Source organism: Monomorium pharaonis, chromosome 3, assembly GCF_013373865.1.
Source record: "Monomorium pharaonis isolate MP-MQ-018 chromosome 3, ASM1337386v2, whole genome shotgun sequence".
Taxonomy (NCBI): Eukaryota; Metazoa; Arthropoda; class Insecta; order Hymenoptera; family Formicidae; genus Monomorium; species Monomorium pharaonis.
Genome location: NC_050469.1, coordinates 9,338,089 through 9,351,810, shown reverse-complemented (window position 1 = coordinate 9,351,810; position 13,722 = coordinate 9,338,089). Strand labels below are relative to the sequence as shown.

The following is a 13,722-nucleotide window of genomic DNA, read 5'->3' as shown; positions in this document are numbered from 1 at the left end:
CAAACGACGAAAGCTATCGCGTTGCAGCTGACCCCCCGAGAACCAAAACAAACTCGCCGTGAATGCAAGATGGATAATTGGGGCAATGACAACTGGATCGTCTATATAGCGGCGCCGTTCGAATCGATTTAATCGCCAGGCACCGCCCGCAGGGCGTGTCGGTAAGCACCGTCGGACATCGTTATTAAGCGCATATAAATTAGCATATAAATTGTCCCTCGTGCCCGAAGCTTCGCGACGGCGGTGACTCTGTCATATAGCGGGTCTCTTCGTGTGGTAAGTGGCACTGAGATGTCTAACTGCGATTATACGGATAAACTGTTGTCACTTTTTCTTGTGTTCAAGACACACGTAATAAAATAAAAATATTAAAATCATATATTATATAACGCATACATCTCAAGAAATTTTTAACAACCAAGAATTAAGAATAAAAACGATAACATCTGTTTCAAAAAAAACTCGACGGAAAATTGCGCAGTTTTTTGTATATCTCCTGCAAAATACTTTTTTCATCATATAAAAAAATTACGTAATCATAAAAATATTGATACAAATTATTTTCAAGAATCACCGTAAATAAAACTTTAAATTTTTAAAGAATATATTTTAAAAAATCAATTAATTTGTTGATCACGCAAACTCGGATTATTGCCGATATGATAAAACGATTGGTAGGAACTGCAAGCTATCTCTCGCCACGCGAACGAATTTACAAATCTCCCAGGCTCTTTCGAAATCGAGCTTTCGTCTCCGTCACTGATCGTCCCATCTCTCTATTCCTCACACGCCTGTATGCACATATATGTACAAGTGCATACGGGATCCGTTCTCCCCGTTCCAGCCCTCACGGCTCTGCATAATCCGGGAGTTACCTACTACTACCCTGCGCCGACCGATAGCGGACCCCAAAATACGCGCCGAATGGCGAACGATAGGGCGAACACGAGGACGACGACTCGCATCCTCCCACAATGGCTGCCATTACCGATGCAACGATTTATTCTCTCCTAATCGATTCTCCGACATGTCCTGGCTGGAAGATCATTGCCTTAAGATGCATGCGATTATTACTATAGCGTCCGTCTCGACGGCAAAAAAACTAATATCGATATTTCTATTTAATATGTTAAATTAATAACAATTGTATGGCTCTATAAAAACAGTAATAAGATTTACACACGCACGCACGCGCGCGTGTGTGTGTGTGTGTGTGTGTGTGTGTGTATAGAATACTTATTTTTAAAAACTTTTTGTTCTTCTTTATTTGTTTTAAAATTTAGAAATTATTTGGACTGATATCTAATACCTTGTTCTTTAAAACAGAACATTAGAGATTTATTTTTTTATTCCTCTCATAATATCATGAAATAGATCAAACTAAGTTTTATATATCTACTTACATACATCAACTACAAAGATGTTTTATAAATTATATAATATACATGTATATGTATATATATACATATATATATGTATGTATATAATAATGAAAAAAATGTGGAAAATAACGTTCTTGAACACGTTTGTATTTTTTTACCTCTGAGGGAAACTGTTTCGAAACCGTCTAAACGCGAAACGTTTCCGAAAAATTCAGAACTTACGGTCATCGTACGTAAGGTGCACCGAACGACGGCAGCCAGGCGAACCCAGGTCGTTCCCCTCTGTAGGGAACCGAAAATCCACACGCGGCCCGGCTCAGGTTCCCGGTCACGAAGCTCGATATCGGACCGTAAAGCTCGAAGGGACGAGGTGCGGTATGGATACGACAGCGAATATCGCCGACGTCGACATGGGACGTATGGCGCAACGAGTTCTACCGTTCTTGTGCCCTCCATTCTGACTCCGTACGATCTAGTGGAATAGCCATGCGAGGGTTCGAAAGTTGGACGGTGAGATCAAGGAAAAAGAAGAGAATGAAATAGTAGAGAAGAGAGCAGAGCGAATGAAAGACCGGAAGAAAAGAGGACAGGGAGAGAGGGTAAATGGGAGAAAGGGATGGATAAAATACGGAAGGATGTGGGCGAAGAGGAGGCGCAGGATGGGAGGGCGGCACGAAACTGTTGGAGTAACTCAAAAGTTACGTCGGAGCTCGCGATGGGCTCACGGATAATTATTTATCGCCTTATCAAACTTTCATAATTCCAACGAGGAAGGGGAGGGGCAGAGAAGGGGTATGGCTGCCTTTTAAACGCTGACGGATCTATGCTCGCATCGACCAAGTTTTTAACGAGTTTTTAAACGTCGTAAATGACGCCGCCACGGCAGAGGGGGATCACGGCGGGGTGTGTTCTCTCCTTCTTCCGCCGCTGTCGATCTCTATGCAACGCGAGCTGAATTTTTATCGTTTCACCACTTTATGTCGTGCTGGGAGCCGCGAGCCCTCAATAACTCGCCGATAAGAATTAACTGCGAGGATAAAAGTACATCCACAGAGATAAATATTTCTGTAATATAACAAGACTGTGATTTAATTGTGCTTTTAGATGCAATAATATGATAGGACAAATATTTTCATATAACGAGTCTTGTAGATAATATATCGTAAGAATTTGAAATTTTTATGTAAAAAAGCTTAAAAATAAAAATATTTCTAATTTTGAAAGCATATGTGGATTTTGGTTTAATAAAAGTGTCTTTCGGCATACAATTCTTTTACGTATTTAATATAAAAAATAAAATAAATGGAAAATAATTACTTGGGATATAAGATACACAATTTCAAATAAGAATGGACTATCTAATTTATCTTAAACATATTCGCATAACACATGTTAAACAACATATTATAAATCAAATATTTTTTGTCGATTATTATAATTTTCGTTACTGTAACCGGAATATCTTAAAAATCGTGATTTACAGTACAATTCTATATGCAAAGCCAAATATATCCTTTTCTATCTTACTAGAATTCCTCGAGTATACCAGGCATATAGTTCCAAGAAACGTGTTAGTACCTGGCCGGATCGATATCACCTCAAGCGAAAAGTGATCGGCATTACGATATCGGAACGGATTGGAACTCGCGTGGTTATCGAATATAGATTATCCGCTCAAAAAATGGAAATTATTGCAAGGGCCGTGTACCGTGTAATTGCCATGCATCGATCGCAATACGGCTCTTCCTTTGCAGATTCAGGCTCGTCGTCGAAAAAAGAATGTCGATCATATCGATCGCAATACGGCTCTTCCTTTGTCGATCATATTTCTCAAATAATAGGAGGTATTACGTGATTACCAAAATGTGAATAATATTAACTAATAAGTCATCAAAGTTATTATAGCAGATGTGTCAATTAAATTAATATCGTGTCATTGAGTTATTGTTAGCATTAATAATATCTGGTAATTAATAATAATTATTTTCAAGCATCTAAAATCAATTTCTTTTAATGCTGGCGCACTTTTTTCTCGGGGCTATTGTCAAAGACAATATCGCGATTATTACATATTTAGCAAGGAATAAATATTAATCATAAGGTATTAATCATACACAGCGACTATCGATTATCATATGTAGCACGCGATCGCCAGTATATTAAACAATAGCGAATAGCGGCGGCGAAAACGCGCAAAGAGCGATTTAATCTCGCTGCTCGTTCGGAAAGATAAAATTCGACGGATTACGCCGATTCATTTTCCAGTGGTGAATAAATAATCGAGAATGTTATTGTCGCTGGAAACAATTCCAACGTGCGCACGACGATACGTTTGCATGCGCGGTCGATCAACCACGCAAACGCTGATTTACGGAGAATTTGCTTTTGCGAAGCTCTGATTCGTAAATGCCGCCGCGCGAATCCGCATCGAACAAATGCGGCAAATGCACGGAAACGTAAACGACAAAACGGCAGCTGAATTGAACAAGTATGGAATCGATAATGTCAATTGCAACGCTACACAACGCTAGCGATACTACCCGGCTCTTTTACGTAAGGGTGTTAAATCAACTGACATTAACGGAAAAACCCGTTTATATAAAATTCATATTCATTTAATGTATGTTACACATTACTTTTCCTAATCTATTATTATTTTCACATTAATGTAATTATTTTATTGTTACCTTTACGATCAAATTAAATTTTCACACTTTCCTTCATTCAAAAATGTTTAACCAAACTTTATTTCTTTTTAACAAAACTTTGGTTTGACAATTTCATTGGTTTGACATAAAAATATTAGAAAATATGACCTTTTCAAAATCTCATTAAAGAAGTGCATTTAAAATTAATTAATAAATAACATTTCGAAAGGAAATGCGACGTGAACCTGAAATGGAAACCTATACATATCACGTTATTATTATGTTATATTAAACTTGTTATTTAAATTCTCCTTTTCCTATACAACGATAGGAACAGTCATTATTCGAACGAGAATTATGACCTGAGCATGCAACATCTGCGGCGACCATAATTTAATAGACGTTCCGCGGCAAGTTACGATGCTTTCTGAATAAGATATGTACCTAAGTACGCTCGCTGTTCTTTAGGTTAACGTCGAACTCGTATTCGAGTGACTACACTCTCATAACTCGAGCCATTAAGTTAATTTATCGATCTCACCAATGTAGCATTGTCGATGCCTGTACTTTGCTTTCAATCCGCACTCAGATCGTTATTGAATATTTAAAAATAGCTCTGTGCTTTACTTGATAAAAATATTCGATTTATTTTACAATTTCAGAGAGACAAAAAAGAAAAAGAAAGATATTTAATAAGTAGGAAAAAACTAGAAACTTGTTTAAATTAAAATTTTCTTTAGTTTTTAGTAAATAGAATTAACGTTAGAAAAAGACACAAATTATAAAAACTGATTGTTTCTGGTATAATCCTCAATTTATTCAATTAGATTTTTTAAATTAATCCTCTATTTTTAACATCATTTTCTATAAGCTAAGATATGTTTAAAAAATATATATATAAATGTAAAGAACAAATACTTATAAAATAATTTATTAAAAAATATGTATTAAAAAATTGAAAAAAATATGTAGTTTGTGCAATGGTATACATTTCTTAATAGAAAATATTAATTCGCTATAGCTTGGAAATTCCTCCAATTTGATTAAGTTATAAAATTAATTTCTCATTGGCAAAATGCAAAGAATGCAATACATATTATTCCAATAAAATACATTTAATTCCCCTAAAATTAAATATCGATCAAAGGCCCTCAAAAATTCGAAATTGTTGATATAATATCGACATTTTACATAACCTAATAATTAGTATATTTCTCGAGGCAAAAGTACGTTTTATTTTTTTCGTTATCGATATATATAAATTCATTTAGATTTTGAGATAAAAAGGAAAAGAAAACGAAATAGGCATACGAAAATGAATTGTGTAAAAAAAGATTCATGAAGAATAATTTTCATTGGGTGTGTGTGGGGGGGGGGGGTATGTATGTATTTGTTCCGCTGCATTCTGACGAAGACTAATTCGCCGAAGGAAATGTAGTGACTGGGCAAGATCAGAAACATGATCGTTGCGAAAACACCCGCGCACTCCTTTGATTCGCCGCTGTAACGAGTTATTTAGTGGTACTCCCCGCAGCAGCTCCGTGGTTCATCGCGCTATAATAGCTACCGAGTGCATCACGTTTCTCTCGAGGTCAACATGGTACAACCACGCCGTTCTCAATGTGCGCCTTGCATTTGTTTTCCAACCGAGGAGCAACACAGTACGCGTGGGCGGCAAAATCTTTGATCATTGACGATTTTTTATTTCGCGATATCACATATACGTAATATAATCTTTCTGTATTTTTCTGTGCTCCCCTCCCTCTCCCTCCCTCTTTATCTGCTAATAATTTGGTGTAATTTTCTTCGAGTTTATGTATATAATTGATAAAGATTTTATAATGAGATAAAATACTATATTTAAAAGTTAAAACACAAAAGCATTACATATTGTAATATAATTATTATAATGTTATAATAAGATGATTAAAATATATAGTTTAACAAATTAATTATTAAAGCTAGTCAGATTACATTTTATTCAACAATAACTAATAACATAGTCTGATTATGTTTATGTATATAAGTCTAAAACTACATTCATCATTTGTTGAAGATTTTATTTAAATCTATTTGTTTCCAATTTTAATCAATTTTAATCAATTAAAATGTTAACAATTTTGATTGGTTTTCTCTCTGTTTGTCGCTACACGCAATTGTTAACAAAACTCTTGTTTTCAGAGCACATTAATATAGTTTCACAAAAAAATTATGAGTTTTTAATAATTTATAATACTCTGACACGCCGTATTAAATCGATCAAAAAGTTGTACATTGTAATTTACACTGTAACTTTAATATCGAAAAATTTATACTGAATTTCTCTCTATGTCAAATTTAATAAGATCAAAACAAAATGAAAATGAATCAAAAAATGTGTCGAAACTTTTAGGTACGCAAAGTACACAATTATTTCAAGTTCCAAAACGCGTCACAGATTCGATTCAGGCGGATTAGTAACAGGAAAGACTGACAAAACCGCGTTTGAATGCACGCTGCCGTTCCGCGTGATCAGATATGCACGCAACCGGCGCGGCGTGCCGTTACGCGCGTCCGTAGGCGTGCACACGCGTACACGTGGGCGCATCGTATGCACTCCCTGCGATGCACCTCGCGCGTGACCATCATCGGTGTATACACGAAGGCATACCTACACGCCGCTACGCGTGCTGCTATGAAACGGAGACTGAAAATTAAATGATTTCGATACGTTCGATTTTTCGATGTTATAAATACGATGTTAAAAATATTTACTGATTGTCGCGTTTCCATCGTCCCGAATAATTACGGAGATCATTTTCGTGTGGCTGCACTATCGAAATCCAATATCAGTAAATTATGTCGGTTTTAATCTTTGGAATGAAATATGTAATGCGCATCATGCGATGTGCATTGAAAAAGCACTCGCACGAACATCAAATATTTAGACGTAATTACTTATTATTTATAGTTAGTGTATAGTAATCGCGTGGAATTATTGTTTGCAATTTCTCTTTAGATGCTGATTTAATATTTAATCATTTGGATTATTGATGCTATCATCTGGGAACTGATATTTTGTAAAGAATATTTTGTAAGTTTAATAATGACTATACCATTTTGATGTGGTGTAACATATACGCAAACTGCATCGATACCATGAATTGTGTTTCGAGACTTCTCGCTTCGAACGAAAAACATGTATCCTATAAAACTGCAACCCGACCTCTCATAAAACAGTTTCTTGATGTGGCGATTGTTGAAACACGATTTCGAGCGAGATTTTAAGTCGCGAGACGAGCATCATGTTTCTTATCCAGAACGAGACATTGAAATATAGTACACGATGTAAGTTTCAACACGTAGACTTGCGTTTTGCATCACACAGAAGCAATATGTTACAAAATAGAGAAGCATGAATACGTTAAAATGAAGAATTTCGTATCGCGAAAGCTGTAGTTTTGTCATGTTGCTCGACATGTTGCTTCATTTCTTATTGTGACATATAAACTGTTTATAATAATTCAATGTAATACAAATTCAGTTATGTAAAGTAATATTAATTTAATTCTTAAAAAATAATTCACGTAGAGGGCTTTACTTGCAATTTTTTGTTGTCCGAAAATTATTAATCCCTCGACGAGATTGTTATACGAAAAAGTTCTGGCAAAATATATATATAAGATACCATACTTCTAGAATGGTCTCATGTAAAGATTAGATAAATTTTTAACGGAGAACAAACTTTCTCGAAAGGGTTATAACGCTCCCTACGGAGACGGCCCTATGATCTCGATCCTAGGGGATGCTTGATCGCGAATGGCCGTGTAAATAATGATACACACAACGTGCTACCGATACACGCGGCTTCCGATACGATAAATTGGAGGGACTTCATTATCGTCTTCGAACGAGTCGAGGGTGATTCGAAAGAACAACGGACTTTCTTCGATCAAGAGTCCCCAGAGGAATCTCTGTCCTTTCGAGAAGAAAGAGTTCTCTGCTGATCGCTTTCGCTTCCTTATTTTCTCCTTCTCTTTATCCTTCGCTTCAACATCTAGTAAAGACCTCCTCAAGTCGTCGTCATCGAAATCATACCTCTTACGCGGCAAACAAGTAGGTATGTATCGAACCGCGAATCAAGGCGCCTTTATCGTGTTTCCCGAGGAACGATTTTTGCCCCATTTAACTTTGATTATGAGTCGCCGCGCGTTATACGAGTTTCAGTCCACGACGGTGGCTTAAGGGCTGCGGCAATCGCCGTCGGAAATCTACAGCATTCGCCGCCAGTATCTTCACTGTGCGCACGTGCAAAGGTTAAAGACCTATGAAGGTATCCTATTCTCAGTACGCTCCCGCCTGCCAACACATATACACACGTACAAACACATATGTTTTTCTTGCTGCTTACGTGTGTGTATGTCTGTATGAGTAATTTATCTAATGTCTCTTTTGAAAAATTTTTAAAAGATAAATAAAGATTGATTGTATGTGTGTAAAGTTCGGAACAAATAAATAAGATAATTTTAAAAATTACCAATATAATATTAATGTACAAATTTTTTCAAAAATATAACTCCGAAATTATTCTTGAAAACACAAATTTCTAAGAAAGAAAAGAGTTGGACGCTAAGCTACATCATTATCAGATTTTCATATTTTTATCATTATTTGAGTATTTTTAATATTCTAAAGATATTAGTACTCGAAATAAAAGGAAATACTTTTATAGGGTCATATAACACCAAAAAAACTTACGCACTAAGAAACTCAAAAGTTTGGATCTACTACTGTTTACGTTATATCTTAAGTTCTTGATTGTGATCAACTGATTCATTTACTGCTTAAATTTTTCTGTATATTACGACTCTTACTCATACTGATGTACGCATGTGTGTATTTAAAACTTGATAAATACTTAAAAAAAAAAATATATATATATATATATAAACATATATGTTTAAAACCCGTTAGCAGAAAATATATTTAATAGCCGTTTAAATATGTATTTCTCGCACAATATGTCTCAGATGGATCAAGGAAGATCATATTCTGCTACGATAAAAAAAATTTAATGTAAATTCTACACGTTTTCTGATAATATAAATGTCATCTAACAGGGTATCACGTATATACGACTATATTTAGAAAGCTATGAGATATAGATGGAAAGATCTGAGACGCTTCAAATCCTGTTCCGTCTATCTATATTATGTCGATGGTAAGATGCTATTATCGGAAGATAAGGGTTAAATTTATCCTTGGCAAACCTGGATCCTCACCTTGGCAGCACTATGCGCCCGTCTTCGAAAGCGACGGAATGGAAATGCAAGTAGAACTGCAAATTTCGCGAATAATTGAACTTAAGTTTTGGTCAGCTGATAGCGAACACTCGCGTCAATTTGAATTCAACACATTTCAAAATCAATTTAACTTCAGTCTTTCCCTCCATTTCGGTAGACTGCATGTCGTGGAATGCATCACTAAAATCTCCGTATCCCAGGTTTATTTTTTCATGCTTCGGAAGAACGCATCCTCAACTTTTTCCTTTTCGTTCTCTTTCTGTATTACGCTTAACATTTCTCTAATTTCTGTACGTTCTTAAACGATTAAATTACGACGTTGCAAAATCTTATGTAACAAACAAATACAAACTCACCGAGATTATATCGCCTTCGTGACTTTGCGCAGTGATTTACGAAAACGGTCACTCACCTGTAACAAAAAGAGAAAGGTATGTTAGTATATAAACAACGGAAAATTTATTTGATCTGTCGTAATTTCTTGATTATCAGAAACGTTGGATCACCTTGGATCACATTGTGCAGTTTCACGCCACGCAACAATTTGATCTTTACTCTGTCATAATGAACTGACTCATCTAATTTATCGGCGTTGTACAATCAAAGCGTCTCGTTATCTTTTATAGGATGAATTCTTACTTTGTTTTATCAGCTAAGGTTTCCGAATTCTTTAAAATCTTAATTGCAATCTGTTCATTATTACACATTTTATGTTTTCGATTATGCAACGAATTCGCTAATACCCTCTCTGTTATTTCCCGTAATATAAAAACCGTGCGCCAAAACTTTTTCCTATTGCGGAGAAACAGAATACGAAACGATTTTCGCCATGGAAAAAAAAAGAACAGAAAGAAAAGACAGCGGAAAAAAAGATAAAAAAGACGGCGGAAAGAAGAAAAGAATAATAAATAAAGGAAAAAAGAAAAAGAAGGAAGGAAAGAAGAATACCGAATTCGTTACTTCACGGAATTGAGTCGTACGGTTCGCAATCTTATATTACACCTACTTTTCACTGCTGCGCATGCATTTGTTATCAAGGTTGGCATACGAAACTCGAAAAAGAAACTGAGGTCGGCGTTGTTTAAAATAAAAGGGTGATCGCGCTCTCAAAAGCTTCTCGAACGTTTCGTTCTAAACATTACAACGAGGTCACGTTGATGGTCTAATAGCGCAATTACATAATGCATAGATTTTTGCTGGACCGTAACGAGATAATACGACCCGTCTTGACAGATGTCGGCGCCAGTTGTGAGAGTCGCTGTTGCGCCGCCTGCACAGGAGCGCGCGTGTATGCATGTATGTACAATACAATGCGAGATACACGACCCATATACGAACTCGGGCGTCCAACGCACGAGGTGGGTGGTCGTCCGGGATTCGCGTCGCAGGTTGAGCACCCCTACCGCCGAACAAATGAATGAGTGTGGGCGAACACGTGACTGGAGAGGCAAGAGCGCGCCGCTCTGAGCCCTGCCTGTCCCCTCTGCCACCTCCCACCTCTCTCTCAATCACTCTCCCTCTCTTTCATCCCCCCCCCCCTCTCTCTCTCTCTCTCTCTCTCTCTCCTGCGTCCTCTATTTTCTATCCGCGTTTTTCCTCCCCCGCACAGTAGAAATGACTCTAGCTTTGCGAGGCAAACTGTGCCTCGGTCAGGATTGGCTTTAGACAATGAACAAAACACACAGCACAAGTATAGGCATCTTTTTTACAATAGAAGAGATAGAGAACATAAAGTTCTCATGTCACTTGTATAACGAGTCACACGATTCTTAATTGTTCGAGAACAATTAAATTTAATCATTACGAGTTCTTATATCGCCCGAGAGATATCTGTAGCAGAATAGGTATATTTCAAGCAAATACTTCCAGGTTAAATATAAAAGCAATGATACATCGTACAGCAGCTCTTTGTGTTTACTAAATATTTTATTAAAATTCAAAATTATTTTCATATCACTCCGATCGTGCGAGTGTAAAACATATAGCACTACAAATGCATTATTTTCAAACTTTGCAAATCACAAAAAGTAAAAAATTCGACTACAAAACCAAAAATACTTAAGTTATTGTATTTAAAACAAGTAACATTAAAAACTTTTGTTGAAGAAAAACCTTTTATGATAGAGGTAGAGAAAAACTGATAAAAAAATCCGTAAATACCTAGCCATAAATGATATCGCATGCATAGTCATTACACGGTATAGCTTTTATATATTTTCCGTTTTACGCCCGCGTATATAAGTCCGCGAATATATATATATACAAAATGTAGCAGATTTAACTATGATAAACAAACATTTTCCGATACAATTTAATTTGTTTATCCCGAGCGATTATAAAGAGTGAATTGCGTAAATCTGTGGCTTCAACTCACAGCGGTGGCTCGTTTACTTAACTCCGAAAGATGTTAACTTCCACGACTGGACAGTTTTTCTTCTCCCTCTGCCCCATCTCCCCTGAGTACCGAGACGTAATCTTGTAAACGCACTGCGTTCTCTTCCGCACTTCTTCCTTTTTACAGCGACTTTTTGCGCTCGTCGGGAGAGCACCGCTTTGCTCGAAGCCGCCTTTTACGCCGCGACGCGGCCGGAAAATTGTAGCAAGATAAAAGTTTAAAGTCGCTCAGCCAGCGTTTACAAAACGCTAGTTGGTGCGATAGCGCCATACAGAGGAGAAGTTTGTCCCTCTTTTTAGAGAATGAAAGAGGTTCTTTAAGGAAGAAACATACACCACTGAGATGTCACCACCAAAAATTAAGAGGAACAATAAATGATCGTATTGAATAACATTAACGTAAAGAAAGCGATATTAAATTCTAGAGTATATTAGAATATACATTTAAGTAACCTATATATCATAAAAATTATTACATGTAATTAATTATATAAAATTAAAATATATATAAAGTATTATATAAACAAGCCGATTAATTTTTTTATATCAGCACTAAATTTGTTTTTAAAACATAAAAACAAGTGAAAAACTAAAATAAAACAAGAAATCGTTCGTTTTATAATTATCAATGTCTAAAATATATAATATTATTTTTATTTCTTTTTTCTTCGTCTGCCTGAGAGTTCTGCCAAAATGAATAAAGATTATCCTCGCCAATAGGTTCGTAGCAGAGTGCATTTACAAATTTTGCAAAGATCGCGACGAAATTCTCGCGTTTTGATTTACTATGCCACTTCTAAAAGAAAGCCGCTTGTGTATGATAAATATTTCGCGAGTTAAAAAAACCGCGCCAGACACCGAGAACGCGTCGTGACTCAAGCTTACGTAATCGCACGTACTTACGTCGTGTATGCATATCGCGTGCACGCGTGTTGCCCCGCCGTTGTGTGTCGTGCTTGCGTGCGCACGTCCGATGTAGACGGCACGGTCCCTGTTTGCAATGACTAATACACGTAATATTGCCTCGGCACACACATTATACAGAGTCTTCCGTCCGCGTTTTGACGCACGGCCATGCGAGGATGTGCGCATTAGAGCGCACTGATACCGGGTGTCCGCCGAGTTCACCATGTTTCGCCATCGCTTTTCATCGGATTTTTTTCTTCAAAAGTCCGACGACAGATCGACTTTTCATTTCCTACCATTGAATCGCATAATCATAATTAATAAATAATCAATAAAAAACAGATTTTCCACTTGAATAAAATTCTATTCAATTTATTATTAATAAAGAAATAACATTTTATTATCCATTTCTAGTGTGCTCTCAAAAATTAACTCATTTTCTTTCCATTGTGATTAAAATCTAATAACGATCGTGGGATAAAAACGCAAAAACTGTCAACACGCATTACTTATAACTCATTTATATAATTCGGGCATTGAGAAATAAAAGATCGTAATATACGTGTGTAAGAGAGACTATGCCTATGGATCTACATATGCCTGTATGTAGATGTGTCCGCAATCTCCACGAATACTGGCATGCCGAGGATGGAGAATAATGAATATGAGAAACCGGAAGATCCAATATTCAGCGGCTATATTCCATTTTCAGGCAATTATCGGTTTATTTAATTGAACTATTAATTGGATCGTCCGACGTAACGCACACGTCGCGCTACCGTACTTGTGATCAAATTGAATAAACGTCGTGCAAGATTACTTGGGTAAACGCTGATCGATTTTAGCTTTTATTCAAAGAATGAAAATATCAGAAACGTGCGAGTACCCGACAGTTTAGAGTATTCGATTTCATTTGAATATGGTCGAGCCGACTAGAAAGACATTTCGTAATTTCGGATTATTCAAAACAAAATAGATTTTCGCTTGTCTGTATTGAAGATATGAATTTTATGGGTATTTGCACATCTTTTAAAGATGCTACAGCTTTAACGAGTTAATTAAGAAAAGATTTTGAATAATAATAAAATAGTCGATATAATCAAGCATAAT

The 13,722-nt window shown here is 36.3% G+C and overlaps 1 protein-coding gene and 1 long non-coding RNA gene across 4 annotated transcripts in view; both read right to left on the bottom strand.

Annotated features, from left to right (window-relative positions):
- LOC105838293 (RNA-binding protein Musashi homolog Rbp6) overlaps positions 1-13,722 on the bottom strand; it is a 613,545-nt gene that overhangs the window by 537,603 nt on the left and 62,220 nt on the right. The gene's annotated exons all lie outside the window — the stretch shown is intronic.
- Positions 6,829-13,722, bottom strand: part of LOC118644976 — a 52,417-nt gene continuing 45,523 nt past the window's right edge. Inside the window, exon 2 of the long non-coding RNA XR_004962743.1 lies at positions 6,829-9,724. This is a non-coding gene — a long non-coding RNA (uncharacterized LOC118644976). The remainder of the gene's footprint in view (positions 9,725-13,722) is intronic.